This window comes from Styela clava, chromosome 10 (genome assembly GCF_964204865.1).
Source record: "Styela clava chromosome 10, kaStyClav1.hap1.2, whole genome shotgun sequence".
NCBI classification, from domain to species: domain Eukaryota; kingdom Metazoa; phylum Chordata; class Ascidiacea; order Stolidobranchia; family Styelidae; genus Styela; species Styela clava.
Window position 1 is genome coordinate 6335896 of NC_135259.1, and position 27363 is coordinate 6363258.

At 33.1% G+C, this 27363-nt stretch overlaps 65 non-coding genes across 65 annotated transcripts; all 65 read right to left on the minus strand.

The window, feature by feature from the left end:
• Positions 1-352: 352 nt before the first annotated feature.
• On the minus strand, positions 353-466 carry LOC144428744 (U5 spliceosomal RNA). Its single transcript, XR_013478685.1, has one exon. It is a non-coding gene; the product is annotated as a U5 spliceosomal RNA (small nuclear RNA).
• A 311-nt stretch (positions 467-777) lies between these two features.
• LOC144428594 (U5 spliceosomal RNA) lies at positions 778-891 on the minus strand. The gene has a single exon (XR_013478537.1). It is a non-coding gene; the product is annotated as a U5 spliceosomal RNA (small nuclear RNA).
• Positions 892-1203: 312 nt separating this feature from the next.
• LOC144428466 (U5 spliceosomal RNA) lies at positions 1204-1317 on the minus strand. Its single transcript, XR_013478409.1, has one exon. It is a non-coding gene; the product is annotated as a U5 spliceosomal RNA (small nuclear RNA).
• Positions 1318-1502: 185 nt separating this feature from the next.
• Positions 1503-1616, minus strand: LOC144428788 (U5 spliceosomal RNA). Its single transcript, XR_013478727.1, has one exon. It is a non-coding gene; the product is annotated as a U5 spliceosomal RNA (small nuclear RNA).
• Positions 1617-1928: 312 nt separating this feature from the next.
• Positions 1929-2042, minus strand: LOC144428557 (U5 spliceosomal RNA). The gene has a single exon (XR_013478500.1). It is a non-coding gene; the product is annotated as a U5 spliceosomal RNA (small nuclear RNA).
• A 312-nt stretch (positions 2043-2354) lies between these two features.
• Positions 2355-2469, minus strand: LOC144428589 (U5 spliceosomal RNA). The gene has a single exon (XR_013478532.1). It is a non-coding gene; the product is annotated as a U5 spliceosomal RNA (small nuclear RNA).
• Positions 2470-2779: 310 nt separating this feature from the next.
• LOC144428787 (U5 spliceosomal RNA) lies at positions 2780-2895 on the minus strand. The gene has a single exon (XR_013478726.1). It is a non-coding gene; the product is annotated as a U5 spliceosomal RNA (small nuclear RNA).
• Positions 2896-3206: 311 nt separating this feature from the next.
• LOC144428473 (U5 spliceosomal RNA) lies at positions 3207-3320 on the minus strand. The gene has a single exon (XR_013478416.1). It is a non-coding gene; the product is annotated as a U5 spliceosomal RNA (small nuclear RNA).
• Positions 3321-3632: 312 nt separating this feature from the next.
• Positions 3633-3746, minus strand: LOC144428512 (U5 spliceosomal RNA). Its single transcript, XR_013478455.1, has one exon. It is a non-coding gene; the product is annotated as a U5 spliceosomal RNA (small nuclear RNA).
• A 316-nt stretch (positions 3747-4062) lies between these two features.
• LOC144428423 (U5 spliceosomal RNA) lies at positions 4063-4176 on the minus strand. Its single transcript, XR_013478366.1, has one exon. It is a non-coding gene; the product is annotated as a U5 spliceosomal RNA (small nuclear RNA).
• A 312-nt stretch (positions 4177-4488) lies between these two features.
• LOC144428715 (U5 spliceosomal RNA) lies at positions 4489-4603 on the minus strand. The gene has a single exon (XR_013478656.1). It is a non-coding gene; the product is annotated as a U5 spliceosomal RNA (small nuclear RNA).
• Positions 4604-4914: 311 nt separating this feature from the next.
• LOC144428528 (U5 spliceosomal RNA) lies at positions 4915-5028 on the minus strand. The gene has a single exon (XR_013478471.1). It is a non-coding gene; the product is annotated as a U5 spliceosomal RNA (small nuclear RNA).
• Positions 5029-5340: 312 nt separating this feature from the next.
• On the minus strand, positions 5341-5454 carry LOC144428475 (U5 spliceosomal RNA). The gene has a single exon (XR_013478418.1). It is a non-coding gene; the product is annotated as a U5 spliceosomal RNA (small nuclear RNA).
• A 311-nt stretch (positions 5455-5765) lies between these two features.
• Positions 5766-5879, minus strand: LOC144428529 (U5 spliceosomal RNA). The gene has a single exon (XR_013478472.1). It is a non-coding gene; the product is annotated as a U5 spliceosomal RNA (small nuclear RNA).
• A 312-nt stretch (positions 5880-6191) lies between these two features.
• LOC144428476 (U5 spliceosomal RNA) lies at positions 6192-6305 on the minus strand. The gene has a single exon (XR_013478419.1). It is a non-coding gene; the product is annotated as a U5 spliceosomal RNA (small nuclear RNA).
• Positions 6306-6617: 312 nt separating this feature from the next.
• On the minus strand, positions 6618-6731 carry LOC144428513 (U5 spliceosomal RNA). The gene has a single exon (XR_013478456.1). It is a non-coding gene; the product is annotated as a U5 spliceosomal RNA (small nuclear RNA).
• A 317-nt stretch (positions 6732-7048) lies between these two features.
• Positions 7049-7162, minus strand: LOC144428552 (U5 spliceosomal RNA). The gene has a single exon (XR_013478495.1). It is a non-coding gene; the product is annotated as a U5 spliceosomal RNA (small nuclear RNA).
• Positions 7163-7474: 312 nt separating this feature from the next.
• Positions 7475-7589, minus strand: LOC144428819 (U5 spliceosomal RNA). The gene has a single exon (XR_013478757.1). It is a non-coding gene; the product is annotated as a U5 spliceosomal RNA (small nuclear RNA).
• A 311-nt stretch (positions 7590-7900) lies between these two features.
• LOC144428531 (U5 spliceosomal RNA) lies at positions 7901-8014 on the minus strand. Its single transcript, XR_013478474.1, has one exon. It is a non-coding gene; the product is annotated as a U5 spliceosomal RNA (small nuclear RNA).
• Positions 8015-8325: 311 nt separating this feature from the next.
• On the minus strand, positions 8326-8439 carry LOC144428820 (U5 spliceosomal RNA). Its single transcript, XR_013478758.1, has one exon. It is a non-coding gene; the product is annotated as a U5 spliceosomal RNA (small nuclear RNA).
• Positions 8440-8751: 312 nt separating this feature from the next.
• LOC144428777 (U5 spliceosomal RNA) lies at positions 8752-8865 on the minus strand. Its single transcript, XR_013478717.1, has one exon. It is a non-coding gene; the product is annotated as a U5 spliceosomal RNA (small nuclear RNA).
• Positions 8866-9177: 312 nt separating this feature from the next.
• Positions 9178-9291, minus strand: LOC144428563 (U5 spliceosomal RNA). The gene has a single exon (XR_013478506.1). It is a non-coding gene; the product is annotated as a U5 spliceosomal RNA (small nuclear RNA).
• A 313-nt stretch (positions 9292-9604) lies between these two features.
• LOC144428431 (U5 spliceosomal RNA) lies at positions 9605-9718 on the minus strand. Its single transcript, XR_013478374.1, has one exon. It is a non-coding gene; the product is annotated as a U5 spliceosomal RNA (small nuclear RNA).
• Positions 9719-10016: 298 nt separating this feature from the next.
• LOC144428758 (U5 spliceosomal RNA) lies at positions 10017-10130 on the minus strand. The gene has a single exon (XR_013478699.1). It is a non-coding gene; the product is annotated as a U5 spliceosomal RNA (small nuclear RNA).
• Positions 10131-10441: 311 nt separating this feature from the next.
• On the minus strand, positions 10442-10555 carry LOC144428643 (U5 spliceosomal RNA). The gene has a single exon (XR_013478587.1). It is a non-coding gene; the product is annotated as a U5 spliceosomal RNA (small nuclear RNA).
• Positions 10556-10866: 311 nt separating this feature from the next.
• Positions 10867-10980, minus strand: LOC144428722 (U5 spliceosomal RNA). The gene has a single exon (XR_013478663.1). It is a non-coding gene; the product is annotated as a U5 spliceosomal RNA (small nuclear RNA).
• Positions 10981-11291: 311 nt separating this feature from the next.
• On the minus strand, positions 11292-11405 carry LOC144428644 (U5 spliceosomal RNA). The gene has a single exon (XR_013478588.1). It is a non-coding gene; the product is annotated as a U5 spliceosomal RNA (small nuclear RNA).
• Positions 11406-11716: 311 nt separating this feature from the next.
• Positions 11717-11830, minus strand: LOC144428723 (U5 spliceosomal RNA). The gene has a single exon (XR_013478664.1). It is a non-coding gene; the product is annotated as a U5 spliceosomal RNA (small nuclear RNA).
• Positions 11831-12141: 311 nt separating this feature from the next.
• LOC144428645 (U5 spliceosomal RNA) lies at positions 12142-12255 on the minus strand. Its single transcript, XR_013478589.1, has one exon. It is a non-coding gene; the product is annotated as a U5 spliceosomal RNA (small nuclear RNA).
• A 311-nt stretch (positions 12256-12566) lies between these two features.
• LOC144428532 (U5 spliceosomal RNA) lies at positions 12567-12680 on the minus strand. Its single transcript, XR_013478475.1, has one exon. It is a non-coding gene; the product is annotated as a U5 spliceosomal RNA (small nuclear RNA).
• Positions 12681-12991: 311 nt separating this feature from the next.
• Positions 12992-13105, minus strand: LOC144428646 (U5 spliceosomal RNA). The gene has a single exon (XR_013478590.1). It is a non-coding gene; the product is annotated as a U5 spliceosomal RNA (small nuclear RNA).
• A 311-nt stretch (positions 13106-13416) lies between these two features.
• On the minus strand, positions 13417-13530 carry LOC144428721 (U5 spliceosomal RNA). Its single transcript, XR_013478662.1, has one exon. It is a non-coding gene; the product is annotated as a U5 spliceosomal RNA (small nuclear RNA).
• Positions 13531-13847: 317 nt separating this feature from the next.
• On the minus strand, positions 13848-13961 carry LOC144428733 (U5 spliceosomal RNA). The gene has a single exon (XR_013478674.1). It is a non-coding gene; the product is annotated as a U5 spliceosomal RNA (small nuclear RNA).
• A 313-nt stretch (positions 13962-14274) lies between these two features.
• On the minus strand, positions 14275-14388 carry LOC144428675 (U5 spliceosomal RNA). Its single transcript, XR_013478619.1, has one exon. It is a non-coding gene; the product is annotated as a U5 spliceosomal RNA (small nuclear RNA).
• Positions 14389-14697: 309 nt separating this feature from the next.
• Positions 14698-14811, minus strand: LOC144428459 (U5 spliceosomal RNA). Its single transcript, XR_013478402.1, has one exon. It is a non-coding gene; the product is annotated as a U5 spliceosomal RNA (small nuclear RNA).
• Positions 14812-15128: 317 nt separating this feature from the next.
• On the minus strand, positions 15129-15242 carry LOC144428734 (U5 spliceosomal RNA). The gene has a single exon (XR_013478675.1). It is a non-coding gene; the product is annotated as a U5 spliceosomal RNA (small nuclear RNA).
• A 315-nt stretch (positions 15243-15557) lies between these two features.
• LOC144428418 (U5 spliceosomal RNA) lies at positions 15558-15671 on the minus strand. The gene has a single exon (XR_013478361.1). It is a non-coding gene; the product is annotated as a U5 spliceosomal RNA (small nuclear RNA).
• Positions 15672-15982: 311 nt separating this feature from the next.
• On the minus strand, positions 15983-16096 carry LOC144428526 (U5 spliceosomal RNA). The gene has a single exon (XR_013478469.1). It is a non-coding gene; the product is annotated as a U5 spliceosomal RNA (small nuclear RNA).
• Positions 16097-16407: 311 nt separating this feature from the next.
• Positions 16408-16522, minus strand: LOC144428560 (U5 spliceosomal RNA). Its single transcript, XR_013478503.1, has one exon. It is a non-coding gene; the product is annotated as a U5 spliceosomal RNA (small nuclear RNA).
• Positions 16523-16834: 312 nt separating this feature from the next.
• Positions 16835-16948, minus strand: LOC144428626 (U5 spliceosomal RNA). Its single transcript, XR_013478569.1, has one exon. It is a non-coding gene; the product is annotated as a U5 spliceosomal RNA (small nuclear RNA).
• Positions 16949-17260: 312 nt separating this feature from the next.
• Positions 17261-17375, minus strand: LOC144428460 (U5 spliceosomal RNA). Its single transcript, XR_013478403.1, has one exon. It is a non-coding gene; the product is annotated as a U5 spliceosomal RNA (small nuclear RNA).
• A 185-nt stretch (positions 17376-17560) lies between these two features.
• On the minus strand, positions 17561-17674 carry LOC144428484 (U5 spliceosomal RNA). Its single transcript, XR_013478427.1, has one exon. It is a non-coding gene; the product is annotated as a U5 spliceosomal RNA (small nuclear RNA).
• A 315-nt stretch (positions 17675-17989) lies between these two features.
• Positions 17990-18103, minus strand: LOC144428420 (U5 spliceosomal RNA). The gene has a single exon (XR_013478363.1). It is a non-coding gene; the product is annotated as a U5 spliceosomal RNA (small nuclear RNA).
• Positions 18104-18414: 311 nt separating this feature from the next.
• Positions 18415-18528, minus strand: LOC144428527 (U5 spliceosomal RNA). The gene has a single exon (XR_013478470.1). It is a non-coding gene; the product is annotated as a U5 spliceosomal RNA (small nuclear RNA).
• A 311-nt stretch (positions 18529-18839) lies between these two features.
• On the minus strand, positions 18840-18954 carry LOC144428561 (U5 spliceosomal RNA). Its single transcript, XR_013478504.1, has one exon. It is a non-coding gene; the product is annotated as a U5 spliceosomal RNA (small nuclear RNA).
• Positions 18955-19266: 312 nt separating this feature from the next.
• LOC144428627 (U5 spliceosomal RNA) lies at positions 19267-19380 on the minus strand. Its single transcript, XR_013478570.1, has one exon. It is a non-coding gene; the product is annotated as a U5 spliceosomal RNA (small nuclear RNA).
• A 312-nt stretch (positions 19381-19692) lies between these two features.
• On the minus strand, positions 19693-19807 carry LOC144428461 (U5 spliceosomal RNA). The gene has a single exon (XR_013478404.1). It is a non-coding gene; the product is annotated as a U5 spliceosomal RNA (small nuclear RNA).
• A 185-nt stretch (positions 19808-19992) lies between these two features.
• Positions 19993-20106, minus strand: LOC144428486 (U5 spliceosomal RNA). Its single transcript, XR_013478429.1, has one exon. It is a non-coding gene; the product is annotated as a U5 spliceosomal RNA (small nuclear RNA).
• Positions 20107-20418: 312 nt separating this feature from the next.
• On the minus strand, positions 20419-20532 carry LOC144428736 (U5 spliceosomal RNA). Its single transcript, XR_013478677.1, has one exon. It is a non-coding gene; the product is annotated as a U5 spliceosomal RNA (small nuclear RNA).
• Positions 20533-20849: 317 nt separating this feature from the next.
• On the minus strand, positions 20850-20963 carry LOC144428419 (U5 spliceosomal RNA). Its single transcript, XR_013478362.1, has one exon. It is a non-coding gene; the product is annotated as a U5 spliceosomal RNA (small nuclear RNA).
• Positions 20964-21274: 311 nt separating this feature from the next.
• LOC144428574 (U5 spliceosomal RNA) lies at positions 21275-21388 on the minus strand. Its single transcript, XR_013478517.1, has one exon. It is a non-coding gene; the product is annotated as a U5 spliceosomal RNA (small nuclear RNA).
• Positions 21389-21699: 311 nt separating this feature from the next.
• On the minus strand, positions 21700-21814 carry LOC144428562 (U5 spliceosomal RNA). Its single transcript, XR_013478505.1, has one exon. It is a non-coding gene; the product is annotated as a U5 spliceosomal RNA (small nuclear RNA).
• Positions 21815-22125: 311 nt separating this feature from the next.
• Positions 22126-22239, minus strand: LOC144428487 (U5 spliceosomal RNA). Its single transcript, XR_013478430.1, has one exon. It is a non-coding gene; the product is annotated as a U5 spliceosomal RNA (small nuclear RNA).
• A 312-nt stretch (positions 22240-22551) lies between these two features.
• On the minus strand, positions 22552-22665 carry LOC144428696 (U5 spliceosomal RNA). The gene has a single exon (XR_013478637.1). It is a non-coding gene; the product is annotated as a U5 spliceosomal RNA (small nuclear RNA).
• Positions 22666-22851: 186 nt separating this feature from the next.
• LOC144428488 (U5 spliceosomal RNA) lies at positions 22852-22965 on the minus strand. The gene has a single exon (XR_013478431.1). It is a non-coding gene; the product is annotated as a U5 spliceosomal RNA (small nuclear RNA).
• A 312-nt stretch (positions 22966-23277) lies between these two features.
• On the minus strand, positions 23278-23392 carry LOC144428845 (U5 spliceosomal RNA). The gene has a single exon (XR_013478781.1). It is a non-coding gene; the product is annotated as a U5 spliceosomal RNA (small nuclear RNA).
• Positions 23393-23708: 316 nt separating this feature from the next.
• LOC144428430 (U5 spliceosomal RNA) lies at positions 23709-23822 on the minus strand. Its single transcript, XR_013478373.1, has one exon. It is a non-coding gene; the product is annotated as a U5 spliceosomal RNA (small nuclear RNA).
• A 312-nt stretch (positions 23823-24134) lies between these two features.
• Positions 24135-24248, minus strand: LOC144428462 (U5 spliceosomal RNA). The gene has a single exon (XR_013478405.1). It is a non-coding gene; the product is annotated as a U5 spliceosomal RNA (small nuclear RNA).
• A 310-nt stretch (positions 24249-24558) lies between these two features.
• LOC144428479 (U5 spliceosomal RNA) lies at positions 24559-24671 on the minus strand. The gene has a single exon (XR_013478422.1). It is a non-coding gene; the product is annotated as a U5 spliceosomal RNA (small nuclear RNA).
• Positions 24672-24983: 312 nt separating this feature from the next.
• LOC144428798 (U5 spliceosomal RNA) lies at positions 24984-25097 on the minus strand. The gene has a single exon (XR_013478737.1). It is a non-coding gene; the product is annotated as a U5 spliceosomal RNA (small nuclear RNA).
• Positions 25098-25409: 312 nt separating this feature from the next.
• Positions 25410-25523, minus strand: LOC144428614 (U5 spliceosomal RNA). Its single transcript, XR_013478557.1, has one exon. It is a non-coding gene; the product is annotated as a U5 spliceosomal RNA (small nuclear RNA).
• Positions 25524-25708: 185 nt separating this feature from the next.
• LOC144428629 (U5 spliceosomal RNA) lies at positions 25709-25823 on the minus strand. The gene has a single exon (XR_013478572.1). It is a non-coding gene; the product is annotated as a U5 spliceosomal RNA (small nuclear RNA).
• A 313-nt stretch (positions 25824-26136) lies between these two features.
• On the minus strand, positions 26137-26250 carry LOC144428523 (U5 spliceosomal RNA). Its single transcript, XR_013478466.1, has one exon. It is a non-coding gene; the product is annotated as a U5 spliceosomal RNA (small nuclear RNA).
• Positions 26251-26561: 311 nt separating this feature from the next.
• Positions 26562-26676, minus strand: LOC144428564 (U5 spliceosomal RNA). Its single transcript, XR_013478507.1, has one exon. It is a non-coding gene; the product is annotated as a U5 spliceosomal RNA (small nuclear RNA).
• A 311-nt stretch (positions 26677-26987) lies between these two features.
• Positions 26988-27101, minus strand: LOC144428441 (U5 spliceosomal RNA). The gene has a single exon (XR_013478384.1). It is a non-coding gene; the product is annotated as a U5 spliceosomal RNA (small nuclear RNA).
• Between the last annotated feature and the right edge of the window lie 262 nt (positions 27102-27363).

Genomic DNA, 27363 nt, shown 5'->3' on the forward strand with positions numbered 1-27363 from the left:
TATTTCTTCTGAGAATATTTCGATTTTATTGGTTGTCTCATGTTTACTAAAACAGTTATATTTAATATTATCCAGTTTCTAATAACTGAAAGTTAATTGAAAACTGAATGTTTCTCCCGTAGTCGTGGTGTTCCAGGTCTATTAATTCATAAAAGAATAAAAGTTGTGAACACAAAATAGCATTAAACAGACCTTTCTGATCTCATCTCTAACTCAAAGTTAATTGAAAATTGAATAGTTCTCCCGTAAAGTCGTGGTGTTCCAGGTCTATTAATTCATAAAAGAATAAAAGTTGTGAACACAAATTAGTATTCAACAGACCTTTCTGATCTAGAGTACAAGTAAATCATGAACCCAGTACATGCTGGGCTTTAAAAATCGCAAAGACTCATTGTGTGCTCCTCCCCACGGAAATCTTCAGTAAAAGGCGAAAGATTTATGCGAAAAATGAAGAGAAGCCTGAGTAACTAAAGAGCCTTCATAAAGAACTATCAAGTGGATTGTTAGGCTCCAGATTGTGATTTTTATCCGCGCGTTTGTTTTCACATTAATTTATTTCTTTTGAAAATATTTCGATTTCATTGGTTGTCTCATTTTACTAAAATATTTTTTTTTATTATTATCCATTTTCTAATAACTCAAAGTTAATTGAAAACTGATGAGTTCTCCCGTAAAGTCGTGGTGTTCCAGGTCTATTAATTCATAAAAGAATAAAAGTTGTGAACACAAATTAGCATTCAACAGACCTTTCTGATCTAGAGTATGAGTAAATCATGAACCCAGTACATACTTGGCTTTAAAAATCGCAAAGACTCATTGTATGCTCCTCTCCACGGAAATCTTTAGTAAAAGGCGAAAGATTTATGCGAAAAATGAAGAGAAGCCTGAATAACTAGAGAACCTTCGTAAAGACATATCAAGTGGATTGTTAAGCTCCAGATTGTGATTTTTATTCGCGCGCTTGTGTTCACATTATTTTATTTTATTTTAACTCTATTTCATTTATTGCCTCATGTTTACTAAAACAATTAGATTTATTATTACTAATATTCTAATACCTAAATCAAAGTTACTTTAAAACTGAATAGTTCCCCCCAAAAAGTCGCGGTGTTCCAGGCCTATTAATTCATAAAAGAATAAACGTGGTGAACACAAATTAGCATTCAACAGACCTTTCTGATCAAGAGTATAAGTAAATCATGAACCCAGTACATACTGGGCTTTAAAAATCGCAAAGACTCATTGTATGCTCCTCTCCACGGAAATCTTTAGTAAAAGGCGAAAGATTTATGCGAAAAATGAAGAGAAGCATGAGTAACTGGAGAGCCTTCGTAAAATCATATAAAGTGGATTGTTTGGCTCCAGATTGTGATTTTTATCCGCGAGCTTGTTTTCACATTAATTTATTTCTTTTGAGAATATTTCGATTTCATTGGTTGTCTCATAGACAACAGACTCATAGACAACAGACCTTTCTGATCTAGAGTATAAGTAAATCATGAACCCAGTACATGCTGGGCTTTAAAAATCGCAATGACTGATTGTGTGCTCCTCTCCACAGAAATCTTTAGTAAAAGGCAAAAGATTTATGCGAAAAATGAAGAGAAGCCTGAGTAACTAAAGAGCCTTCATAAAGAACTATCAAGTGGATTGTTAGGTTCCAGATTGTGATTTTTATCCGCGCGCTTGTTTTCACATTAATTTATTTCTTTTGAAAATATTTCGATTTCATTGGTTGTCTCATGTTTACTAAAATATTTTTTTCTATTATTATCCATTTTCTAATAACTCAAAGTTAATTGAAAACTGATGAGTTCTCCCGTAAAGTCGTGGTGTTCCAGGTCTATTAATTCATAAAAGAATAAAAGTTGTGAACACAAATTAGCATTCAACAGACCTTTCTGATCTAGAGTATGAGTAAATCATGAACCCAGTACATACTGGGCTTTAAAAATCGCGAAGACTCATTGTATGCTCCTCTCCAAGGAAATCTTTAGTAAAAGGCGAAAGATTTATGCGAAAAATGAAGAGAAGCCTGAGTAACTGGAGAGCCTTCGTAAAATCATATAAAGTGGATTAATAGGCTCCAGATTGTGATTTTTATCCGCGCGCTTGTTTTCACATTAATTTATTTCTTTTGAGAATATTTCGATTTCATTGGTTGTCTCATGTTTACTAAAACAGTTATATTTAATATTTTCCTTTTTCTAATAACTCAAAAGTTAATTGAAAACTGAATAGTTCTCCCGTAAAGTCGTGGTGTTCCAGGTCTATTAATTCATAAAAGAATAAAAGTTGCGACCACAAAATAGCATTCAACAGACCTTTCTGATCTAGAGTATGAGTAAATCATGAACCCAGTACATGCGGGGCTTTAAAAATCGCAAAGACTCATTGTATGCTCCTCTCCACGGAAATCTTTAGTAAAAGGCGAAAGATTTATGCGAAAAATGAAGAGAAGCCTGAGTAACTAGAGAGGCTTCGTAAAATCATATAAAGTGGATTGTTAGGCTCCTGATTGTGATTTTTATCCGCGCGCTTGTTTTCACATTAATTTATTTCTTTTGAGAATATTTCGATTCCATTGGTCGTCTAATGTTTACTAAAACATTTTTTTTATTATTACCCATTTTCTAATAGCTCAAAGGTATTTGAAAATTGAATAGTTCTCCCATAAAGTCGTAGTGTTCCAGGTCTATTAATTCATAAAAGAATAAAAGTTGTGAACACAAATTAGCATTCAACAGACCTTTCTGATCTAGAGTATGAGGAAATCATGAACCCGGTAAATGCTGGGCTTTAAAAATCGCAAAGACTCATTGTATGCTCCTCTCCACGGAAATCTTTAGTAAAAGGCGAAAGATCTATGCGAAAAATGAAGATAAGCCAGAGTAACTAAAGAGCCTTCGTAAAGAACTATCAAGTGGATTGTTCGGCTTTAGATTGTGATTTTTAGCCGCGCGCTTGTTTTCACATTAATTTATTTCTTTTGAGAATATTTCGATTTCATTGGTTGTCTCATGTTTACTAAAACATTTTTTTTTATTATTATCCATTTTGTAATAACTCAAAGTTAATTGAAAATTGAATAGTTCTCCCATAAAGTCGTGGTGTTCCAGGTCTATTAATTCATAAAAGAATAAAAGTTATGAACACAAATTAGCATTCAACAGACCTTTCTGATCTAGAGTATAAGTAAATCATGAACCCAGTACATGCTGGGCTTTAAAAATCGCAAATACTCATTGTGTGCTCCTCTCCACGGAAATCTTTAGTAAAAGGCGAAAGATTTATGCGAAAAATGAAGAGAAGCCTGAGTAACTAAAGAGCCTTCATAAAGAACTATCAAGTGGATTGTTAGGCTCCAGATTGTGATTTTTATCCGCGCGCTTGTTTTCACATTAATTTATTTCTTTTGAAAATATTTCGATTTCATTGGTTGTCTCATGTTTACTAAAATATTTTTTATTATTATTATCCATTTTCTAATAACTCAAAGTTAATTGAAAACTGATGAGTTCTCCCGTAAAGTCGTGGTGTTCCAGGTCTATTAATTCATAGAAGAATAAAAGTTGTGAACACAAATTAGCATTCAACAGACCTTTCTGATCTAGAGTATGAGTAAATCATGAACCCAGTACATACTGGGCTTTAAAAATCGCAAAGACTCATTGTATGCTCCTCTCCACGGAAATCTTTAGTAAAAGGCGAAAGATTTATGCGAAAAATGAAGAGAAACCTGAATAACTAGAGAACCTTCGTAAAGACATATCAAGTGGATTGTTAAGATCCAGATTGTGATTTTTATTCGCGCGCTTGTGTTCACATTATTTTATCTTATTTTAGATTAACTCTATTTCATTTATTGCCTCATGTTTACTAAAACAATTAGATTTATTATTACTAATTTTCTAATACCTAAATCAAAGTTACTTTAAAACTGAATAGTTCCCCCAAAAAGTCGCGGTGTTCCAGGCCTATTAATTCATAAAAGAATAAACGTGGTGAACACAAATTAGCATTCAACAGACCTTTCTGATCAAGAGTATAAGTAAATCATGAACCCAGTACATACTGGGCTTTAAAAATCGCAAAGACTCATTTTATGCTCCTCTCCACGGAAATCTTTAGTAAAAGGCGAAAGATTTATGCTAAAAATGAAGAGAAGCCTGAGTAACTGGAGAGCCTTCGTAAAATCATTTAAAGTGGATTGTTAGGCTCCAGATTGTGATTTTTATCCGCGCGCTTGTTTTCACATTAGTTTATTTCTTTTGAAAATATTTCGATTTCATTGGTTGTCTCATGTTTACTAAAACAGTTATATTTAATATTATCCATTTTCTAATAACTCAAAAGTTAATTGAAAACTGAATAGTTCTCCCGTAAAGTCGTGGTGTTCCAGGTCTATTAATTCATAAAAGAATAAAAGTTGCGAACACAAAATAGCATTCAACAGACCTTTCTGATCTAGAGTATGAGTAAATCATGAACCCAGTACATGCGGGGCTTTAAAAATCGCAAAGACTCATTGTATGCTCCTCTCCACGGAAATCTTTAGTAAAAGGCGAAAGATTTATGCGAAAAATGAAGAGAATCCTGAGTAACTAGAGAGGCTTCGTAAAATCATATAAAGTGGATTGTTAGGCTCCAGATTGTGATTTTTATCCGCGCGCTTGTTTTCACATTAATTTATTTCTTTTGAGAATATTTCGATTCCATTGGTCGTCTCATGTTTACTAAAACATTTTTTTTATTATTATCCATTTTCTAATAGCTCAAAGTTAATTGAAAATTGAATAGTTCTCCCATAAAGTCGTGGTGTTCCAGGTCTATTAATTCATAAAAGAATAAAAGTTGTGAACACAAATTAGCATTCAACAGACCTTTCTGATCTAGAGTATGAGGAAATCATGAACCCAGTAAATGCTGGGCTTTAAAAATCGCAAAGACTCATTGTATGCTCCTCTCCACGGAAATCTTTAGTAAAAGGCGAAAGATCTATGCGAAAAATGAAGAGAAGCCTGAGTAACTAAAGAGCCTTCGTAAAGAACTATCAAGTGGATTGTTCGGCTTCAGATTGTGATTTTTAGCCGCGCGCTTGTTTTCACATTAATTTATTTCTTTTGAGAATATTTTGATTTCATTGGTTGTCTCATGTTTACTAAAACATTTTTTTTTATTATTATCCATTTTGTAATAACTCAAAGTTAATTGAAAATTGAATAGTTCTCCCATAAAGTCGTGGTGTTCCAGGTCTATTAATTCATAAAAGAATAAAAGTTATGAACACAAATTAGCATTCAACAGACTTTTCTGATCTAGAGTATAAGTAAATCATGAACCCAGTACATGCTGGGCTTTAAAAATCGCAAATACTCATTGTGTGCTCCTCTCCACGGAAATCTTTAGTAAAAGGCGAAAGATTTATGCGAAAAATGAAGAGAAGCCTGAGTAACTAAAGAGCCTTCATAAAGAACTATCAAGTGGATTGTTAGGCTCCAGATTGTGATTTTTATCCGCGCGCTTGTTTTCACATTAATTTATTTCTTTTGAGAATATTTCGATTCCATTGGTCGTCTCATGTTTACTAAAACATTTTTTTTATTATTATCCATTTTCTAATAGCTCAAAGTTAATTGAAAATTGAATAGTTCTCCCATAAAGTCGTGGTGTTCCAGGTCTATTAATTCATAAAAGAATAAAAGTTGTGAACACAAATTAGCATTCAACAGACCTTTCTGATCTAGAGTATGAGGAAATCATGAACCCAGTAAATGCTGGGCTTTAAAAATCGCAAAGACTCATTGTATGCTCCTCTCCACGGAAATCTTTAGTAAAAGGCGAAAGATCTATGCGAAAAATGAAGAGAAGCCTGAGTAACTAAAGAGCCTTCGTAAAGAACTATCAAGTGGATTGTTCGGCTTCAGATTGTGATTTTTAGCCGCGCGCTTGTTTTCACATTAATTTATTTCTTTTGAGAATATTTTGATTTCATTGGTTGTCTCATGTTTACTAAAACATTTTTTATTATTATTATCCATTTTGTAATAACTCAAAGTTAATTGAAAATTGAATAGTTCTCCCATAAAGTCGTGGTGTTCCAGGTCTATTAATTCATAAAAGAATAAAAGTTATGAACACAAATTAGCATTCAACAGACTTTTCTGATCTAGAGTATAAGTAAATCATGAACCCAGTACATGCTGGGCTTTAAAAATCGCAAATACTCATTGTGTGCTCCTCTCCACGGAAATCTTTAGTAAAAGGCGAAAGATTTATGCGAAAAATGAAGAGAAGCCTGAGTAACTAAAGAGCCTTCATAAAGAACTATCAAGTGGATTGTTAGGCTCCAGATTGTGATTTTTATCCGCGCGCTTGTTTTCACATTAATTTATTTCTTTTGAAAATATTTCGATTTCATTGGTTGTCTCATGTTTACTAAAATATTTTTTATTATTATTATCCATTTTCTAATAACTCAAAGTTAATCGAAAACTGATGAGTTCTCCCGTAAAGTCGTGGTGTTCCAGGTCTATTAGTTCATAGAAGAATAAAAGTTGTGAACACAAATTAGCATTCAACAGACCTTTCTGATCTAGAGTATGAGTAAATCATGAACCCAGTACATACTGGGCTTTAAAAATCGCAAAGACTCATTGTATGCTCCTCTCCACGGAAATCTTTAGTAAAAGGCGAAAGATTTATGCGAAAAATGAAGAGAAACCTGAATAACTAGAGAACCTTCGTAAAGACATATCAAGTGGATTGTTAAGATCCAGATTGTGATTTTTATTCGCGCGCTTGTGTTCACATTATTTTATTTTATTTTAGATTAACTCTATTTCATTTATTGCCTCATGTTTACTAAAACAATTAGATTTATTATTACTAATTTTCTAATACCTAAATCAAAGTTACTTTAAAACTGAATAGTTCTCCCAAAAAAGTCGCGGTGTTCCAGGCCTATTAATTCATAAAAGAATAAACGTGGTGAACACAAATTAGCATTCAACAGACCTTTCTGATCAAGAGTATAAGTAAATCATGAACCCAGTACATACTGGGCTTTAAAAATCGCAAAGACTCATTTTATGCTCCTCTCCACGGAAATCTTTAGTAAAAGGCGAAAGATTTATGCGAAAAATGAAGAGAAGCCTGAGTAACTGGAGAGCCTTCGTAAAATCATATAAAGTGGATTGTTAGGCTCCAGATTGTGATTTTTATCCGCGCGCTTGTTTTCACATTAGTTTATTTCTTTTGAAAATATTTCGATTTCATTGGTTGTCTCATGTTTACTAAAACAGTTATATTTAATATTATCCATTTTCTAATAACTCAAAAGTTAATTGAAAACTGAATAGTTCTCCCGTAAAGTCGTGGTGTTCCAGGTCTATTAATTCATAAAAGAATAAAAGTTGCGAACACAAAATAGCATTCAACAGACCTTTCTGATCTAGAGTATGAGTAAATCATGAACCCAGTACATGCGGGGCTTTAAAAATCGCAAAGACTCATTGTATGCTCCCCTCCACGGAAATCCTTAGTAAAAGGCGAAAGATTTATGCGAAAAATGAAGAGAATCCTGAGTAACTAGAGAGGCTTCGTAAAATCATATAAAGTGGATTGTTAGGCTCCAGATTGTGATTTTTATCCGCGCGCTTGTTTTCACATTAATTTATTTCTTTTGAGAATATTTCGATTCCATTGGTCGTCTCATGTTTACTAAAACATTTTTTTTATTATTATCCATTTTCTAATAGCTCAAAGTTAATTGAAAATTGAATAGTTCTCCCATAACGTCGTGGTGTTCCAGGTCTATTAATTCATAAAAGAATAAAAGTTGTGAACACAAATTAGCATTCAACAGACCTTTCTGATCTAGAGTATGAGGAAATCATGAACCCAGTAAATGCTGGGCTTTAAAAATCGCAAAGACTCATTGTATGCTCCTCTCCACGGAAATCTTTAGTAAAAGGCGAAAGATCTATGCGAAAAATGAAGAGAAGCCTGAGTAACTAAAGAGCCTTCGTAAAGAACTATCAAGTGGATTGTTCGGCTCCAGATTGTGATTTTTAGCCGCGCGCTTGTTTTCACATTAATTTATTTCTTTTGAGAATATTTCGATTTCATTGGTTGTCTCATGTTCACTAAAACATTTTTTTTATTATTATCCATTTTGTAATAACTCAAAGTTAATTGAAAATTGAATAGTTCTCCCATAAAATCGTGGTGTTCCAGGTCTATTAATTCATAAAAGAATAAAAGTTGTGAACACAAATTAGCATTCAACAGACCTTTCTGATCTAGAGTATAAGTAAATCATGAACCCAGTACATGCTGGGCTTTAAAAATCGCAAAGACTCATTGTGTGCTCCTCTCCACGGAAATCTTTAGTAAAAGACGAAAGATGTTTGAGAAAAATGAAGAGAAGCCTGAGTAACTAAAGAGCCTTCATAAAGAACTATCAAGTGGATTGTTAGGCTCCAGATTGTGATTTTTATTTGCGCGCTTGTGTTCACATTATTTTGTTTTAGATTAACTCTATTTCATTTATTGCCTAATGTTTACTAAAACAATTAGATTTATTATTACTAATTTTCTAATACCTAAATCAAAGTTACTTTAAAACTGAATAGCTCCCCCAAAAAAGTCGCGGTGTTTCAGGCCTATTAATTCATAAAAGAATAAACGTGGTGAACACAAATTAGCATTCAACAGACCTTTCTGATCAAGAGTATAAGTAAATCATGAACCCAGTACATAGTGGGCTTTAAAAATCGCAAAGACTCATTGTATGCACCTCTCCACGGAAATCTTTAGTAAAACGCGAAAGATTTATGCGAAAAATGAAGAGAAGCCCGAGTAACTGGAGAGCCTTCGTAAAATCATATAAAGTGGATTGTTAGGCTCCATATTGTGATTTTTATCCGCGCGCTTGTTTTCACATTAATTTATTTCTTTTGAGAATATTTCGATTTCATTGGTTGTCTCATGTTTACTAAAACATTTTTTTTTTATTATTATCCATTTTGTAATAACTCAAAGTTAATTGAAAATTGAATAGTTCTCCCATAAAGTCGGGTGTTCCAGGTCTATTAATTCATAAAAGAATAAAAGTTATGAACAAAAATTAGCATTCAACAGACCTTTCTGATCTAGAGTATAAGTAAATCATGAACCCAGTACATGCTGGGCTTTAAAAATTGCAAAGACTCATTGTGTGCTCCTCTCCACGGAAATCTTTAGTAAAAGGCGAAAGATTTATGCGAAAAATGAAGAGAAGCCTGAGTAACTAAAGAGCCTTCATAAAGAACTATCAAGTGGATTGTTAGGCTCCAGATTGTGATTTTTATCCGCGCGCTTGTTTTCACATTAATTTATTTCTTTTGAAAATATTTCGATTTCATTGGTTGTCTCATGTTTACTAAAATATTTTTTTTTTATTATTATCCATTTTCTAATAACTCAAAGTTAATTGAAAACTGATGAGTTCTCCCGCAAAGTCGTGGTGTTCCAGGTCTATTAATTCATAAAAGAATAAAAGTTGTGAACACAAATTAGCATTCAACAGACCTTTCTGATCTAGAGTATGAGTAAATCATGAACCCAGTACATACTGGGCTTTAAAAATCGCAAAGACTCATTGTATGCTCCTCTCCACGGAAATCTTTAGTAAAAGGCGAAAGATTTATGCGAAAAATGAAGAGAAGCCTGAATAACTAGAGAACCTTCGTAAAATCTCCAGGCTCCAGATTGTGATTTTTATCCGCGCGCTTGTTTTCACATTAATTTATTTTTTTTTGAGAATATTTCGATTCCATTGGTCGTCTCATGTTTACTAAAACATTTTTTTTATTATTATCCATTTTCTAATAGCTCAAAGTTAATTGAAAATTGAATAGTTCTCTCATAAAGTCGTGGTGTTCCAGGTCTATTAATTCATAAAAGAATAAAAGTTGTGAACACAAATTAGCATTCAACAGACCTTTCTGATCTAGAGTATGAGAAAATCATGAACCCAGTAAATGCTGGGCTTTAAAAATCGCAAAGACTCATTGTATGCTCCTCTCCACGGAAATCTTTAGTAAAAGTCGAAAGATCTATGCAAAAAATGAAGAGAAGCCTGAGTAACTAAAGAGCCTTCGTAAAGAACTATCAAGTGGATTGTTCGGCTCCAGATTGTGATTTTTAGCCGCGCGCTTGTTTTCACATTAATTTATTTCTTTTGAGAATATTTCGATTTCATTGGTTGTCTCATGTTCACTAAAACATTTTTTTTATTATTATCCATTTTGTAATAACTCAAAGTTAATTGAAAATTGAATAGTTCTCCCATAAAGTCGTGGTGTTCCAGGTCTATTAATTCATAAAAGAATAAAAGTTGTGAACACAAATTAGCATTCAACAGACCTTTCTGATCTAGAGTATAAGTAAATCATAAACCCAGTACATGCTGGGCTTTAAAAATCGCAAAGACTCATTGTGTGCTCCTCTCCACGGAAATCTTTAGTAAAAGGCGAAAGATTTATGAGAAAAATGAAGAGAAGCCTGAGTAACTAAAGAGCCTTCATAAAGAACTATCAAGTGGATTGTTAGGCTCCAGATTGTGATTTTTATCCGCGCGCTTGTTTTCACATTAATTTATTTCTTTTGAAAATATTTCGATTTCATTGGTTGTTTCATGTTTACTAAAATATTTTTTTTTATTATTATCCATTTTCTAATAACTCAAAGTTAATTGAAAACTGATGAGTTCTCCCGTAAAGTCGTGTGTTCCAGGTCTATTAATTCATAAAAGAATAAAAGTTGTGAACACAAATTAGCATTCAACAGACCTTTCTGATCTAGAGTATGAGGAAATCATGAACCCAGTAAATGCTGGGCTTTAAAAATCGCAAAGACTCATTGTATGCTCCTCTCCACGGAAATCTTTAGTAAAAGTCGAAAGATCTATGCGAAAAATGAAGAGAAGCCTGAGTAACTAAAGAGCCTTCGTAAAGAACTATCAAGTGGATTGTTCGGCTCCAGATTGTGATTTTTAGCCGCGCGCTTGTTTTCACATTAATTTATTTCTTTTGAGAATATTTCGATTTCATTGGTTGTCTCATGTTCACTAAAACATTTTTTTTATTATTATCCATTTTGTAATAACTCAAAGTTAATTGAAAATTGAATAGTTCTCCCATAAAGTCGTGGTGTTCCAGGTCTATTAATTCATAAAAGAATAAAAGTTGTGAACACAAATTAGCATTCAACAGACCTTTCTGATCTAGAGTATAAGTAAATCATAAACCCAGTACATGCTGGGCTTTAAAAATCGCAAAGACTCATTGTGTGCTCCTCTCCACGGAAATCTTTAGTAAAAGGCGAAAGATTTATGAGAAAAATGAAGAGAAGCCTGAGTAACTAAAGAGCCTTCATAAAGAACTATCAAGTGGATTGTTAGGCTCCAGATTGTGATTTTTATCCGCGCGCTTGTTTTCACATTAATTTATTTCTTTTGAAAATATTTCGATTTCATTGGTTGTTTCATGTTTACTAAAATATTTTTTTTTATTATTATCCATTTTCTAATAACTCAAAGTTAATTGAAAACTGATGAGTTCTCCCGTAAAGTCGTGTGTTCCAGGTCTATTAATTCATAAAAGAATAAAAGTTGTGAACACAAATTAGCATTCAACAGACCTTTCTGATCTAGAGTATGAGGAAATCATGAACCCAGTAAATGCTGGGCTTTAAAAATCGCAAAGACTCATTGTATGCTCCTCTCCACGGAAATCTTTAGTAAAAGTCGAAAGATCTATGCGAAAAATGAAGAGAAGCCTGAGTAACTAAAGAGCCTTCGTAAAGAACTATCAAGTGGATTGTTCGGCTCCAGATTGTGATTTTTAGCCGCGCGCTTGTTTTCACATTAATTTATTTCTTTTGAGAATATTTCGATTTCATTGGTTGTCTCATGTTCACTAAAACATTTTTTTTATTATTATCCATTTTGTAATAACTCAAAGTTAATTGAAAATTGAATAGTTCTCCCATAAAGTCGTGGTGTTCCAGGTCTATTAATTCATAAAAGAATAAAAGTTGTGAACACAAATTAGCATTCAACAGACCTTTCTGATCTAGAGTATAAGTAAATCATAAACCCAGTACATGCTGGGCTTTAAAAATCGCAAAGACTCATTGTGTGCTCCTCTCCACGGAAATCTTTAGTAAAAGGCGAAAGATTTATGAGAAAAATGAAGAGAAGCCTGAGTAACTAAAGAGCCTTCATAAAGAACTATCAAGTGGATTGTTAGGCTCCAGATTGTGATTTTTATCCGCGCGCTTGTTTTCACATTAATTTATTTCTTTTGAAAATATTTCGATTTCATTGGTTGTTTCATGTTTACTAAAATATTTTTTTTTATTATTATCCATTTTCTAATAACTCAAAGTTAATTGAAAACTGATGAGTTCTCCCGTAAAGTCGTGTGTTCCAGGTCTATTAATTCATAAAAGAATAAAAGTTGTGAACACAAATTAGCATTCAACAGACCTTTCTGATCTAGAGTATGAGGAAATCATGAACCCAGTAAATGCTGGGCTTTAAAAATCGCAAAGACTCATTGTATGCTCCTCTCCACGGAAATCTTTAGTAAAAGGCGAAAGATCTATGCGAAAAATGAAGAGAAGCCTGAGTAACTAAAGAGCCTTCGTAAAGAACTATCAAGTGGATTGTTCGGCTCCAGATTGTGATTTTTAGCCGCGCGCTTGTTTTCACATTAATTTATTTCTTTTGAGAATATTTCGATTTCATTGGTTGTCTCATGTTCACTAAAACATTTTTTTTATTATTATCCATTTTGTAATAACTCAAAGTTAATTGAAAATTGAATAGTTCTCCCATAAAGTCGTGGTGTTCCAGGTCTATTAATTCATAAAAGAATAAAAGTTGTGAACACAAATTAGCATTCAACAGACCTTTCTGATCTAGAGTATAAGTAAATCATAAACCCAGTACATGCTGGGCTTTAAAAATCGCAAAGACTCATTGTGTGCTCCTCTCCACGGAAATCTTTAGTAAAAGGCGAAAGATTTATGAGAAAAATGAAGAGAAGCCTGAGTAACTAAAGAGCCTTCATAAAGAACTATCAAGTGGATTGTTAGGCTCCAGATTGTGATTTTTATCCGCGCGCTTGTTTTCACATTAATTTATTTCTTTTGAAAATATTTCGATTTCATTGGTTGTTTCATGTTTACTAAAATATTTTTTTTTATTATTATCCATTTTCTAATAACTCAAAGTTAATTGAAAACTGATGAGTTCTCCCGTAAAGTCGTGTGTTCCAGGTCTATTAATTCATAAAAGAATAAAAGTTGTGAACACAAATTAGCATTCAACAGACCTTTCCGATCTAGAGTATGAGTAAATCATGAACCCAGTACATACTAGGCTTTAAAAATAGCAAAGACTCATTGTATGCTCCTCTCCACGGAAATCTTCAGTAAAAGGCGAAAGATTTATGCGAAAAATAAAGAGAAGCCTGAATAACTAGAGAACCTTCGTAAAGACATATCAAGTGGATTGTTAAGCTCCAGATTGTGATTTTTATTTGCGCGCTTGTGTTCACATTATTTTATTTTATTTTAGATTAACTCTATTTCATTTATTGCCTAATGTTTACTAAAACAATTAGATTTATTATTACTAATTTTCTAATACCTAAATCAAAGTTATTTTAAAACTGAATAGTTCCCTCAAAAAAGTCGCGGTGTTTCAGGCCTACTAATTCATAAAAGAATAAACGTGGTGAACACAAATTAGCATTCAACAGACCTTTCTGATCAAGAGTATAAGTAAATCATGAACCCAGTACATACTGGGCTTTAAAAATCGCAAAGACTCATTGTATGCACCTCTCCACGGAAATCTTTAGTAAAACGCGAAAGATTTATGCGAAAAATGAAGAGAAGCCCGAGTAACTGGAGAGCCTTCGTAAAATCATATAAAGTGGATTGTTAGGCTCCATGTTGTGATTTTTATACGCGCGCTTGTTTTCACAATAATTTATTTCTTTTGAGAATATTTCGATTTCATTGGTTGTCTCATGTTTACTAAAACAGTTATATTTAATATTATCCATTTTCTAATAACTCAAAAGTTAATTTAAAACTGAATAGTTCTCCCGTAAAGTCGTGGTGTTGCAGGTCTATTAATTCATAAAAGAATAAAAGTTGCGAACACAAAATAGCATCCAACAGACCTTTCTGATCTAGAGTATGAGTAAATCATGAACCCAGTACATGCTGGGCTTTAAAAATCGCAAAGACTCATTGTATGCTCCTCTCCACGGAAATCTTTAGTGAAAGGCGAAAGATTTATGCGAAAAATGAAGAGAAGCCTGAGTAACTAGAGAGCCTTCATAAAGAACTATCAAGTGGATTGTTAGGCTCCAGATTGTGATTTTTATCCGCGCTTGTTTTCACATTAATTTATTTCTTTTGAAAATATTTCGATTCCATTGGTTGTCTCATGTTTACTAAAATATTTTTTTTTATTATTATCCATTTTCTAATAACTCAAAGTTAATTGAAAACTGATGAGTTCTCCCGTAAAGTCGTGTGTTCCAGGTCTATTAATTCATAAAAGAATAAAAGTTGTGAACACAAATTAGCATTCAACAGACCTTTCCGATCTAGAGTATGAGTAAATCATGAACCCAGTACATACTAGGCTTTAAAAATAGCAAAGACTCATTGTATGCTCCTCTCCACGGAAATCTTTAGTAAAAGGCGAAAGATTTATGCGAAAAATGAAGAGAAGCCTGAATAACTAGAGAACCTTCGTAAAGACATATCAAGTGGATTGTTAAGCTCCAGATTGTGATTTTTATTTGCGCGCTTGTGTTCACATTATTTTATTTTATTTTAGATTAACTCTATTTCATTTATTGCCTAATGTTTACTAAAGCAATTAGATTTATTATTACTAATTTTCTAATACCTAAATCAAAGTTACTTTAAAACTGAATAGTTCCCCCAAAAAAGTCGCGGTGTTTCAGGCCTATTAATTCATAAAAGAATAAACGTGGTGAACACAAATTAGCATTCAACAGACCTTTCTGATCAAGAGTATAAGTAAATCATGAACCCAGTACATACTGGGCTTTAAAAATCGCAAAGACTCATTGTATGCACCTCTCCACGGAAATCTTTAGTAAAACGCGAAAGATTTATGCGAAAAATGAAGAGAAGCCCGAGTAACTGGAGAGCCTTCGTAAAATAAAATTTAAAATGGATTGTTAGGCTCCATATTGTGATTTTTATCCGCGCGCTTGTTTTCACAATAATTTATTTCTTTTGAGAATATTTCGATTTCATTGGTTGTCTCATGTTTACTAAAACAGTTATATTTAATATTATCCATTTTCTAATAACTCAAAAGTTAATTGAAAACTGAATAGTTCTCCCGTAAAGTCGTGGTGTTCCAGGTCTATTAATTCATAAAAGAATAAAAGTTGTGAACACAAATTAGCATTCAACAGACCTTTCTGATCTAGAGTATGAGGAAATCATGAACCCAGTACATACTGGGCCTTAAAAATCACAAAGACTCATTGTTTGCTCCTCTCCACGGAAATCTTTAGTAAAAGGCGAAAGATTTATGCGAAAAATGAAGAGAAGCCTGAGTAACTGGAGAGCCATCGTAAAATCATATAAAGTGGATTGTTAGGCTCCAGATTGTGATTTTTATCCGCGCGCTTGTTTTCACATTAATTTATTTCTTTTGAGAATATTTCGATTCCATTGGTCGTCTCATGTTTACTAAAACATTTTTTTTATTATTATCCATTTTCTAATAGCTCAAAGTTAATTGAAAATTGAATAGTTCTCCCATAAAGTCGTGGTGTTCCAGGTCTATTAATTCATAAAAGAATAAAAGTTGTGAACACAAATTAGCATTCAACAGACCTTTCTGATCTAGAGTATGAGGAAATCATAAACCCAGTACATACTGGGCTTTAAAAATCACAAAGACTCATTGTTTGCTCCTCTCCACGGAAATCTTTAGTAAAAAGCGAAAGATTTATGCGAAAAATGAAGAGAAGCCTGAGTAACTGGAGAGCCATCGTAAAATCATATAAAGTGGATTGTTAGGCTCCAGATTGTGATTTTTATCCGCGCGCTTGTTTTCACATTAATTTATTTCTTTTGATAATATTTCGATTTCATTGGTTGTCTCATTTTACTAAAACAGTTATATTTAATATTATCCATTTTCTTATAACTCAAAAGTTAATTGAAAACTGAATAGTTCTCCCGTAAAGTCGTGGTGTTCCAGGTCTATTAATTCATAAAAGAATAAAAGTTGCGAACACAAAATAGCATTCAACAGACCTTTCTGATCTAGAGTATGAGTAAATCATGAACCCAGTACATGATGGGCTTTAAAAATCGCAAAGACTCATTGTATGCTCCTCTCCACGGAAATCTTTAGTAAAAGGCGAAAGATTTATGCGAAAAATGAAGAGAAGCCTGAGTAACTAGAGAGGCTTCGTAAAATCATATAAAGTGGATTGTTAGGCTCCAGATTGTGATTTTTATCCGCGCGCTTGTTTTCACATTAATTTGTTTCTTTTGAGAATATTTCGATTTCATTGGTCGTCTCATGTTTACTAAAACATTTTTTTTTATTATTATCCATTTTCTAATAGCTCAAAGTTAATTGAAAATAAAATAGTTCTCCCATAAAGTCGTGGTGTTCCAGGTCTATTAATTCATAAAAGAATAAAAGTTGCGAACACGAAATAGCATTCAACAGACCTTTCTGATCTAGAGTATGAGTAAATCATGAACCCAGTACATGCTGGGCTTTAAAAATCGCAAAGACTCATTGTGTGCTCCTCTGCACGGAAATCTTTAGTAAAAGGCGAAAGATTTATGCGAAAAATGAAGAGAAGCCTGAGTAACTAAAGAGCCTTCATAAAGAACTATCAAGTGGATTGTTAGGCTCCAGATTGTGATTTTTATCCGCGCGCTTGTTTTCACATTAATTTATTTCTTTTGAAAATATTTCGATTTCATTGGTTGTCTCATGTTTACTAAAATATTTTTTTTTATTATTATCCATTTTCTAATAACTCAAAGTTAATTGAAAGCTGATGAGTTCTCCCGTAAAGTCGTGGTGTTCCAGGTCTATTAATTAATAAAAGAATAAAAGTTGTGAACACAAATTAGCATTCAACAGACCTTTCTGATCTAGAGTATGAGTAAATCATGAACCCAGTACATACTGGGCTTTAAAAATCGCAAAGACTCATTGTATGCTCCTCTCCACGGAAATCTTTAGTAAAAGGCGAAAGATTTATGCGAAAAATGAAGAGAAGCCAGAATAACTAGAGAACCTTCGTAAAGACATATCAAGTGGATTGTTAAGCTCCAGATTGTGATTTTTATTCGCGCGCTTGTGGTGTTCCACATCGTGATGTTCCAGGTCTATTAATTCATAAAAGAATAAAAGTTGTGAACACCAATTAGCATTCAACAGACCTTTCTGATCTAGAGTATAAGTAAATCATGAACCCAGTACATGCTGGGCTTTAAAAATCGCAAAGACTCATTGTGTGCTCCTCTCCACGGAAATCTTTAGTAAAAGGCGAAAGATTTATGCGAAAAATGAAGAGAAGCCTGAGTAACTGGAGAGCCTTCGTAAAATAAAATTTAAAATGGATTGTTAGGCTCCATATTGTGATTTTTATCCGCGCGCTTGTTTTCACAATAATTTATTTCTTTTGAGAATATTTCGATTTCATTGGTTGTCTCATGTTTACTAAAACAGTTATATTTAATATTATCCATTTTCTAATAACTCAAAAGTTAATTGAAAACTGAATAGTTCTCCCGTAAAGTCGTGGTGTTCCAGGTCTATTAATTCATAAAAGAATAAAAGTTGTGAACACAAATTAGCATTCAACAGACCTTTCTGATCTAGAGTATGAGGAAATCATGAACCCAGTACATACTGGGCCTTAAAAATCACAAAGACTCATTGTTTGCTCCTCTCCACGGAAATCTTTAGTAAAAGGCGAAAGATTTATGCGAAAAATGAAGAGAAGCCTGAGTAACTGGAGAGCCATCGTAAAATCATATAAAGTGGATTGTTAGGCTCCAGATTGTGATTTTTATCCGCGCGCTTGTTTTCACATTAATTTATTTCTTTTGAGAATATTTCGATTCCATTGGTCGTCTCATGTTTACTAAAACATTTTTTTTATTATTATCCATTTTCTAATAGCTCAAAGTTAATTGAAAATTGAATAGTTCTCCCATAAAGTCGTGGTGTTCCAGGTCTATTAATTCATAAAAGAATAAAAGTTGTGAACACAAATTAGCATTCAACAGACCTTTCTGATCTAGAGTATGAGGAAATCATAAACCCAGTACATACTGGGCTTTAAAAATCACAAAGACTCATTGTTTGCTCCTCTCCACGGAAATCTTTAGTAAAAAGCGAAAGATTTATGCGAAAAATGAAGAGAAGCCTGAGTAACTGGAGAGCCATCGTAAAATCATATAAAGTGGATTGTTAGGCTCCAGATTGTGATTTTTATCCGCGCGCTTGTTTTCACATTAATTTATTTCTTTTGATAATATTTCGATTTCATTGGTTGTCTCATTTTACTAAAACAGTTATATTTAATATTATCCATTTTCTTATAACTCAAAAGTTAATTGAAAACTGAATAGTTCTCCCGTAAAGTCGTGGTGTTCCAGGTCTATTAATTCATAAAAGAATAAAAGTTGCGAACACAAAATAGCATTCAACAGACCTTTCTGATCTAGAGTATGAGTAAATCATGAACCCAGTACATGATGGGCTTTAAAAATCGCAAAGACTCATTGTATGCTCCTCTCCACGGAAATCTTTAGTAAAAGGCGAAAGATTTATGCGAAAAATGAAGAGAAGCCTGAGTAACTAGAGAGGCTTCGTAAAATCATATAAAGTGGATTGTTAGGCTCCAGATTGTGATTTTTATCCGCGCGCTTGTTTTCACATTAATTTGTTTCTTTTGAGAATATTTCGATTTCATTGGTCGTCTCATGTTTACTAAAACATTTTTTTTTATTATTATCCATTTTCTAATAGCTCAAAGTTAATTGAAAATAAAATAGTTCTCCCATAAAGTCGTGGTGTTCCAGGTCTATTAATTCATAAAAGAATAAAAGTTGCGAACACGAAATAGCATTCAACAGACCTTTCTGATCTAGAGTATGAGTAAATCATGAACCCAGTACATGCTGGGCTTTAAAAATCGCAAAGACTCATTGTGTGCTCCTCTGCACGGAAATCTTTAGTAAAAGGCGAAAGATTTATGCGAAAAATGAAGAGAAGCCTGAGTAACTAAAGAGCCTTCATAAAGAACTATCAAGTGGATTGTTAGGCTCCAGATTGTGATTTTTATCCGCGCGCTTGTTTTCACATTAATTTATTTCTTTTGAAAATATTTCGATTTCATTGGTTGTCTCATGTTTACTAAAATATTTTTTTTTATTATTATCCATTTTCTAATAACTCAAAGTTAATTGAAAGCTGATGAGTTCTCCCGTAAAGTCGTGGTGTTCCAGGTCTATTAATTAATAAAAGAATAAAAGTTGTGAACACAAATTAGCATTCAACAGACCTTTCTGATCTAGAGTATGAGTAAATCATGAACCCAGTACATACTGGGCTTTAAAAATCGCAAAGACTCATTGTATGCTCCTCTCCACGGAAATCTTTAGTAAAAGGCGAAAGATTTATGCGAAAAATGAAGAGAAGCCAGAATAACTAGAGAACCTTCGTAAAGACATATCAAGTGGATTGTTAAGCTCCAGATTGTGATTTTTATTCGCGCGCTTGTGGTGTTCCACATCGTGATGTTCCAGGTCTATTAATTCATAAAAGAATAAAAGTTGTGAACACCAATTAGCATTCAACAGACCTTTCTGATCTAGAGTATAAGTAAATCATGAACCCAGTACATGCTGGGCTTTAAAAATCGCAAAGACTCATTGTGTGCTCCTCTCCACGGAAATCTTTAGTAAAAGGCGAAAGATTTATGCGAAAAATGAAGAGAAGCCTGAGTAACTAAAGAGCCTTCATAAAGAACTATCAAGGGGATTGTTAGGCTCCAGATTGTGATTTTTATTCGCGTGCTTGTTTTCACATTAACTTATTTCTTTTGAAAATATTTCGATTTAATTGGTTGTCTCATGTTTACTAAAATATTTTTTTTTATTATTATCCATTTTCTGATAACTCAAAGTTAATTGAAAACTGATGAGTTCTCCCGTAAAGTCGTGGTGTTCCAGGTCTATTAATTCATAAAAGAATAAAAGTTGTGAACACAAATTAGCATTCAACAGACCTTTCTGATCTAGAGTATGAGTAAATCATGAACCCAGTACATACTAGGCTTTAAAAATCGCAAAGACTCATTGTATGCTCCTCTCCACGGAAATCTTTAGCAAAAGGCGAAAGATTTATGCGAAAAATGAAAAGAAGCCTGAATATCTAGAGAACCTTCGTAAAGACATATCAAGTGGATTGTTAAGCTCCAGATTGTGATTTTTATTCGCGCGCTTGTGTTCACATTATTTTATTTTATTTTAGATTAACTCTATTTCATTTATTGCCTCATGTTTACTAAAACAATTAGATTTATTATTACTAATTTTCTAATACCTAAATCAAAGTTACTTTAAAACTGAATAGTTTCCCCAAAAAAGTCGCGGTGTTCCAGGCCTATTAATTCATAAAAGAATAAACGTGGGGAACACAAATTAGCATTCAACAGACCTTTCTGATCAAGAGTATAAGTAAATCATGAACCCAGTACATACTGGGCTTTAAAAATTGCAAAGACTCATTGTATGCTCCTCTCCACGGAAATCTTTAGTAAAAGGCGAAAGATTTATGCGAAAAATGAAGAGAAGCCTGAGTAACTAGAGAGGCTTCGTAAAATCATATAAAGTGGATTGTTAGGCTCCAGATTGTGATTTTTATCCGCGCGCTTGTTTTCACATTAATTTATTTCTTTTGAGAATATTTCGATTCCATTGGTGGTCTCATGTTTACTAAAACATTTTTTTTATTATTATCCATTTTCTAATAGCTCAAAGTTAATTGAAAATTGAATAGTTCTCCTATAAAGTCGTGGCGTTCCAGGTCTATTAATTCATAAAAGAATAAAAGTTGTGAACACAAATTAGCATTCAACAGACCTTTCTGATCTAGAGTATGAGGAAATCATGAACCCAGTACATACTGGGCTTTAAAAATCACAAAGACTCATTGTTTGCTCCTCTCCACGGAAATCTTTAGTAAAAGGCGAAAGATTTATGCGAAAAATGAAGAGAAGCCTGAGTAACTGGAGAGCCATCGTAAAATCATATAAAGTGGATTGTTAGGCTCCAGATTGTGATTTTTATCCGCGCGCTTGTTTTCACATTAATTTATTTCTTTTGATAATATTTCGATTTCATTGGTTGTCTCATTTTACTAAAACAGTTATATTTAATATTATCCATTTTCTAATAACTCAAAAGTTAATTGAAAACTGAATAGTTCTCCCGTAAAGTCGTGGTGTTCCAGGTCTATTAATTCATAAAAGAATAAAAGTTGCGAATACAAAATAGCATTCAACAGACCTTTCTGATCTAGAGTATGAGTAAATCATGAACCCAGTACATGATGGGCTTTAAAAATCGCAAAGACTCATTGTATGCTCCTCTCCACGGAAATCTTTAGTAAAAGGCGAAAGATTTATGCGAAAAATGAAGAGAAGCCTGAGTAACTAGAGAGGCTTCGTAAAATCATATAAAGTGGATTGTTAGGCTCCAGATTGTGATTTTTATCCGCGCGCTTGTTTTCACATTAATTTGTTTCTTTTGAGAATATTTCGATTTCATTGGTCGTCTCATGTTTACTAAAACATTTTTTTTATTATTATCCATTTTCTAATAGCTCAAAGTTAATTGAAAATAGAATAGTTCTCCAATAAAGTCGTGGTGTTCCAGGTCTATTAATTCATAAAAGAATAAAAGTTGCGAACACAAAATAGCATTCAACAGACCTTTCTGATCTAGAGTATGAGTAAATCATGAACCCAGTACATGCTGGGCTTTAAAAATCGCAAAGACTCATTGTGTGCTCCTCTCCACGGAAATCTTTAGTAAAAGGCGAAAGATTTATGCGAAAAATGAAGAGAAGCCTGAGTATCTAAAGAGCCTTCATAAAGAACTATCAAGTGGATTGTTAGGCTCCAGATTGTGATTTTTATCCGCGCGCTTGTTTTCACATTAATTTATTTCTTTTGAAAATATTTCGATTTCATTGGTTGTCTCATGTTTACTAAAATATTTTTTTTTATTATTATCCATTTTCTAATAACTCAAAGTTAATTGAAAGCTGATGAGTTCTCCCGTAAAGTCGTGGTGTTCCAGGTCTATTAATTCATAAAAGAATAAAAGTTGTGAACACAAATTAGCATTCAACAGACCTTTCTGATCTAGAGTATGAGTAAATCATGAACCCAGTACATACTGGGCTTTAAAAATCGCAAAGACTCATTGTATGATCCTCTCCACGGAAATCTTTAGTAAAAGGCGAAAGATTTATGCGAAAAATGAAGAGAAGTCTGAATAACTAGAGAACCTTCGTAAAGACATATCAAGTGGATTGTTAAGCTCCAGATTGTGATTTTTATTCGCGCGCTTGTGGTGTTCCACATCGTGGTGTTCCAGGTCTATTAATTCATAAAAGAATAAAAGTTGTGAACACAAATTAGCATTCAACAGACCTTTCTGATCTAGAGTATAAGTAAATCGTGAACCCAGTACATGCTGGGCTTTAAAAATCGCAAAGACTCATTGTGTGCTCCTCTCCACGGAAATCTTTAGTAAAAGGCGAAAGATTTATGCGAAAAATGAAGAGAAGCCTGAGTAACTAAAGAGCCTTCATAAAGAACTATCAAGGGGATTGTTAGGCTCCAGATTGTGATTTTTATTCGCGCGCTTGTTTTCACATTAATTTGATTCTTTTGAAAATATTTCGATTTAATTGGTTGTCTCATGTTTACTAAATTATTTTTTTTTATTATTATCCATTTTCTAATAACTCAAAGTTAATTGAAAACTGATGAGTTCTCCCGTAAAGTCGTGGTGTTCCAGGTCTATTAATTCATAAAAGAATAAAAGTTGTGAACACAAATTAGCATTCAACAGACCTTTCTGATCTAGAGTATGAGTAAATCATGAACCCAGTACATACTAGGCTTTAAAAATCGCAAAGACTCATTGTATTCTCCTCTCCACGGAAATCTTCAGCAAAAGGCGAAAGATTTACGCGAAAAATGAAAAGAAGCCTGGATGTCTAGAGAACCTTCGTAAAGACATATCAAGTGGATTGTTAAGCTCCAGATTGTGATTTTTATTCGCGCGCTTGTGTTCACATTATTTTATTTTATTTTAGATTAACTCTATTTCATTTATTGCCTCATGTTTACTAAAACAATTAGATTTATTATTACTAATTTTCTAATACCTAAATCAAAGTTACTTTAAAACTGAATAGTTCCCCCAAAAAAGTCGCGGTGTTCCAGGCCTATTAATTCATAAAAGAATAAACGTGGGGAACACAAATTAGCATTCAACAGACCTTTCTGATCAAGAGTATAAGTAAATCATGAACCCAGTACATACTGGGCTTTAAAAATTGCAAAGACTCATTGTATGCTCCTCTCCACGGAAATCTTTAGTAAAAGGCGAAAGATTTATGCGAAAAATGAAGAGAAGCCTGAGTAAGTAGAGAGGCTTCGTAAAATCATATAAAGTGGATTGTTAGGCTCCAGATTGTGATTTTTATCCGCGCGCTTGTTTTCACATTAATTTATTTCTTTTGATAATATTTCGATTTCATTGGTTGTCTCATTTTACTAAAACAGTTATATTTAATATTATCCATTTTCTAATAACTCAAAAGTTAATTGAAAACTGAATAGTTCTCCCGTAAAGTCGTGGTGTTCCAGGTCTATTAATTCATAAAAGAATAAAAGTTGCGAACACAAAATAGCATTCAACAGACCTTTCTGATCTAGAGTATGAGTAAATTATGAACCCAGTACATGCTGGGCTTTAAAAATCGCAAAGACTCATTGTATGCTCCTCTCCACGGAAATCTTTAGTAAAAGGCGAAAGATTTATGCGAAAAATGAAGAGAAGCCTGAGTAACTAGAGAGGCTTCGTAAAATCATATAAAGTGGATTGTTAGGCTCCAGATTGTGATTTTTATCCGCGCGCTTGTTTTCACATTAATTTGTTTCTTTTGAGAATATTTCGATTTCATTGGTCGTCTCATGTTTACTAAAATTTTTTTTTATTATTATCCATTTTCTAATAGCTCAAAGTTAATTGAAAATAGAATAGTTCTCCCATAAAGTCGTGGTGTTCCAGGTCTATTAATTCATAAAAGAATAAAAGTTGCGAACACAAAATAGCATTCAACAGACCTTTCTGATCTAGAGTATGAGTAAATCATGAACCCAGTACATGCTGGGCTTTAAAAATCGCAAAGACTCATTGTGTGCTCCTCTCCACGGAAATCTTTAGTAAAAGGCGAAAGATTTATGCGAAAATGAAGAGAAGCCTGAGTAACTAAAGAGCCTTCATAAAGAACTATCAAGTGGATTGTTAGGCTCCAGATTGTGATTTTTATCCGCGCGCTTGTTTTCACATTAATTTATTTCTTTTGAAAATATTTTGATTTCATTGGTTGTCTCATGTTTACTAAACTATTTTTTTTTATTATTATCCATTTTCTAATAACTCAAAGTTAATTGAAAACTGATGAGTTCTTCCGTAAAGTCGTGGTGTTCCAGGTCTATTAATTCATAAAAGAATAAAAGTTGTGAACACAAATTAGCATTCAACACACCTTTCTGATCTAGAGTATGAGGAAATCATGAACCCAGTACATACTGGGCTTTAAAAATCGCAAAGACTCATTGTATACTCCTCTCCACGGAAATTTTCAGTAAAAGGCGAAAGATTTATGCGAAAAATGAAGAGAAACCTGAGTAACTGGAAAGCCTTCGTAAAATCATATAAAGTGGATTGTTAGGCTCCAGATTGTGATTTTTATTCGCGCGCTTGTTTTCACATTAATTTATTTCTTTTGATAATATTTCGATTTCATTGGTTGTCTCATTTTACTAAAACAGTTATATTTAATATTATCCATTTTCTAATAACTCAAAAGTTAATTGAAAACTGAATAGTTCTCCCGTAAAGTCGTGGTGTTCCAGGTCTATTAATTCATAAAAGAATAAAAGTTGTGAACACAAATTAGCATTCAACAGACCTTTCTGATCTAGAGTATGAGTAAATCATGAATCCAGTACATACTGGGCTTTAAAAATCGCAAAGACTCACTGTATGCTCCTCTCCACGGAAATCTTTAGTAAAAGGCGAAAGATTTATGCGAAAAATGAAGAGAAGCCTGAATAACTAGAGAACCTTCGTAAAGACATATCAAGTGGATTGTTAAGCTCCAGATTGTGATTTTTATTCGCGCGCTTGTGGTGTTCCACATCGTGGTGTTCCAGGTCTATTAATTCATAAAAGAATAAAAGTTGTGAACACAATTTAGCATTCAACAGACCTTTCTGATCTAGAGTATAAGTAAATCATGAACCTAGTACAAGCTGGGCTTTAAAAATCGCAAAGACTCATTGTGTGCTCCTCTCCACGGAAATCTTTAGTAAAAGGCGAAAGATTTATGCGAAAAATGAAGAGAAGCCTGAGTAACTAAAGAGCCTTCATAAAGAACTATCAAGTGGATTGTTAGGCTCCAGATTGTGATTTTTATGCGCGCGCTTGTTTTCACATTAATTTATTTCTTTTGAAAATATTTCGATTTCATTGGTTGTCTCATGTTTACTAAAATATTTTTTTTGTATTATTATCCATTTTCTAATAACTCAAAGTTAATTGAAAACTGATGAGTTCTCCCGTAAAGTCGTGGCGTTCCAGGTCTATTAATTCATAAAAGAATAAAAGTTGTGAACACAAATTAGCATTCAACAGACCTTTCTGATCTAGAGTATGAGGAAATCATGAACCCAGTACATACTGGGCTTTAAAAATCACAAAGACTAATTGTTTGCTCCTCTCCACGGAAATCTTTAGTAAAAGGCGAAAGATTTATGCGAAAAATGAAGAGAAGCCTGAGTAACTGGAGAGCCATCGTAAAATCATATAAAGTGGATTGTTAGGCTCCAGATTGTGATTTTTATCCGCGCGCTTGTTTTCACATTAATTTATTTCTTTTGATAATATTTCAATTTCATTGGTTGTCTCATTTTACTAAAACAGTTATATTTAATATTATCCATTTTCTAATAACTCAAAAGTTAATTGAAAACTGAATAGTTCTCCCGTAAAGTCGTGGTGTTCCAGGTCTATTAATTCATAAAAGAATAAAAGTTGCGAACACAAAATAGCATTCAACAGACCTTTCTGATCTATAGTATGAGTAAATCATGAACCCAGTACATGATGGGCTTTAAAAATCGCAAAGACTCATTGTATGCTCCTCTCCACGGAAATCTTTAGTAAAAGGCGAAAGATTTATGCGAAAAATGAAGAGAAGCCTGAGTAACTAGAGAGGCTTCGTAAAATTATATAAAGTGGATTGTTAGGCTCCAGATTGTGATTTTTATCCGCGCGCTTGTTTTCACATTAATTTGTTTCTTTTGAGAATATTTCGATTTCATTGGTCGTCTCATGTTTACTAAAACATTTTTTTTATTATTATCCATTTTCTAATAGCTCAAAGTTAATTGAAAATAGAATAGTTCTCCCATAAAGTCGTGGTGTTCCAGGTCTATTAATTCATAAAAGAATAAACGTGGGGAACACAAATTAGCATTCAACAGACCTTTCTGATCAAGAGTATAAGTAAATCATGAACCCAGTACATACTGGGCTTTAAAAATTGCAAAGACTCATTGTATGCTCCTCTCCACGGAAATCTTTAGTAAAAGGCGAAAGATTTATGCGAAAAATGAAGAGAAGCCTGAGTAACTAGAGAGGCTTCGTAAAATCATATAAAGTGGATTGTTAGGCTCCAGATTGTGATTTTCATCCGCGCGCTTGTTTTCACATTAATTTATTTCTTTTGAGAATATTTCGATTCCATTGGTGGTCTCATGTTTACTAAAACATTTTTTTTATTATTATCCATTTTCTAATAGCTCAAAGTTAATTGAAAATTGAATAGTTCTCCAATAAAGTTGTGGCGTTCCAGGTCTATTAATTCATAAAAGAATAAAAGTTGTGAACACA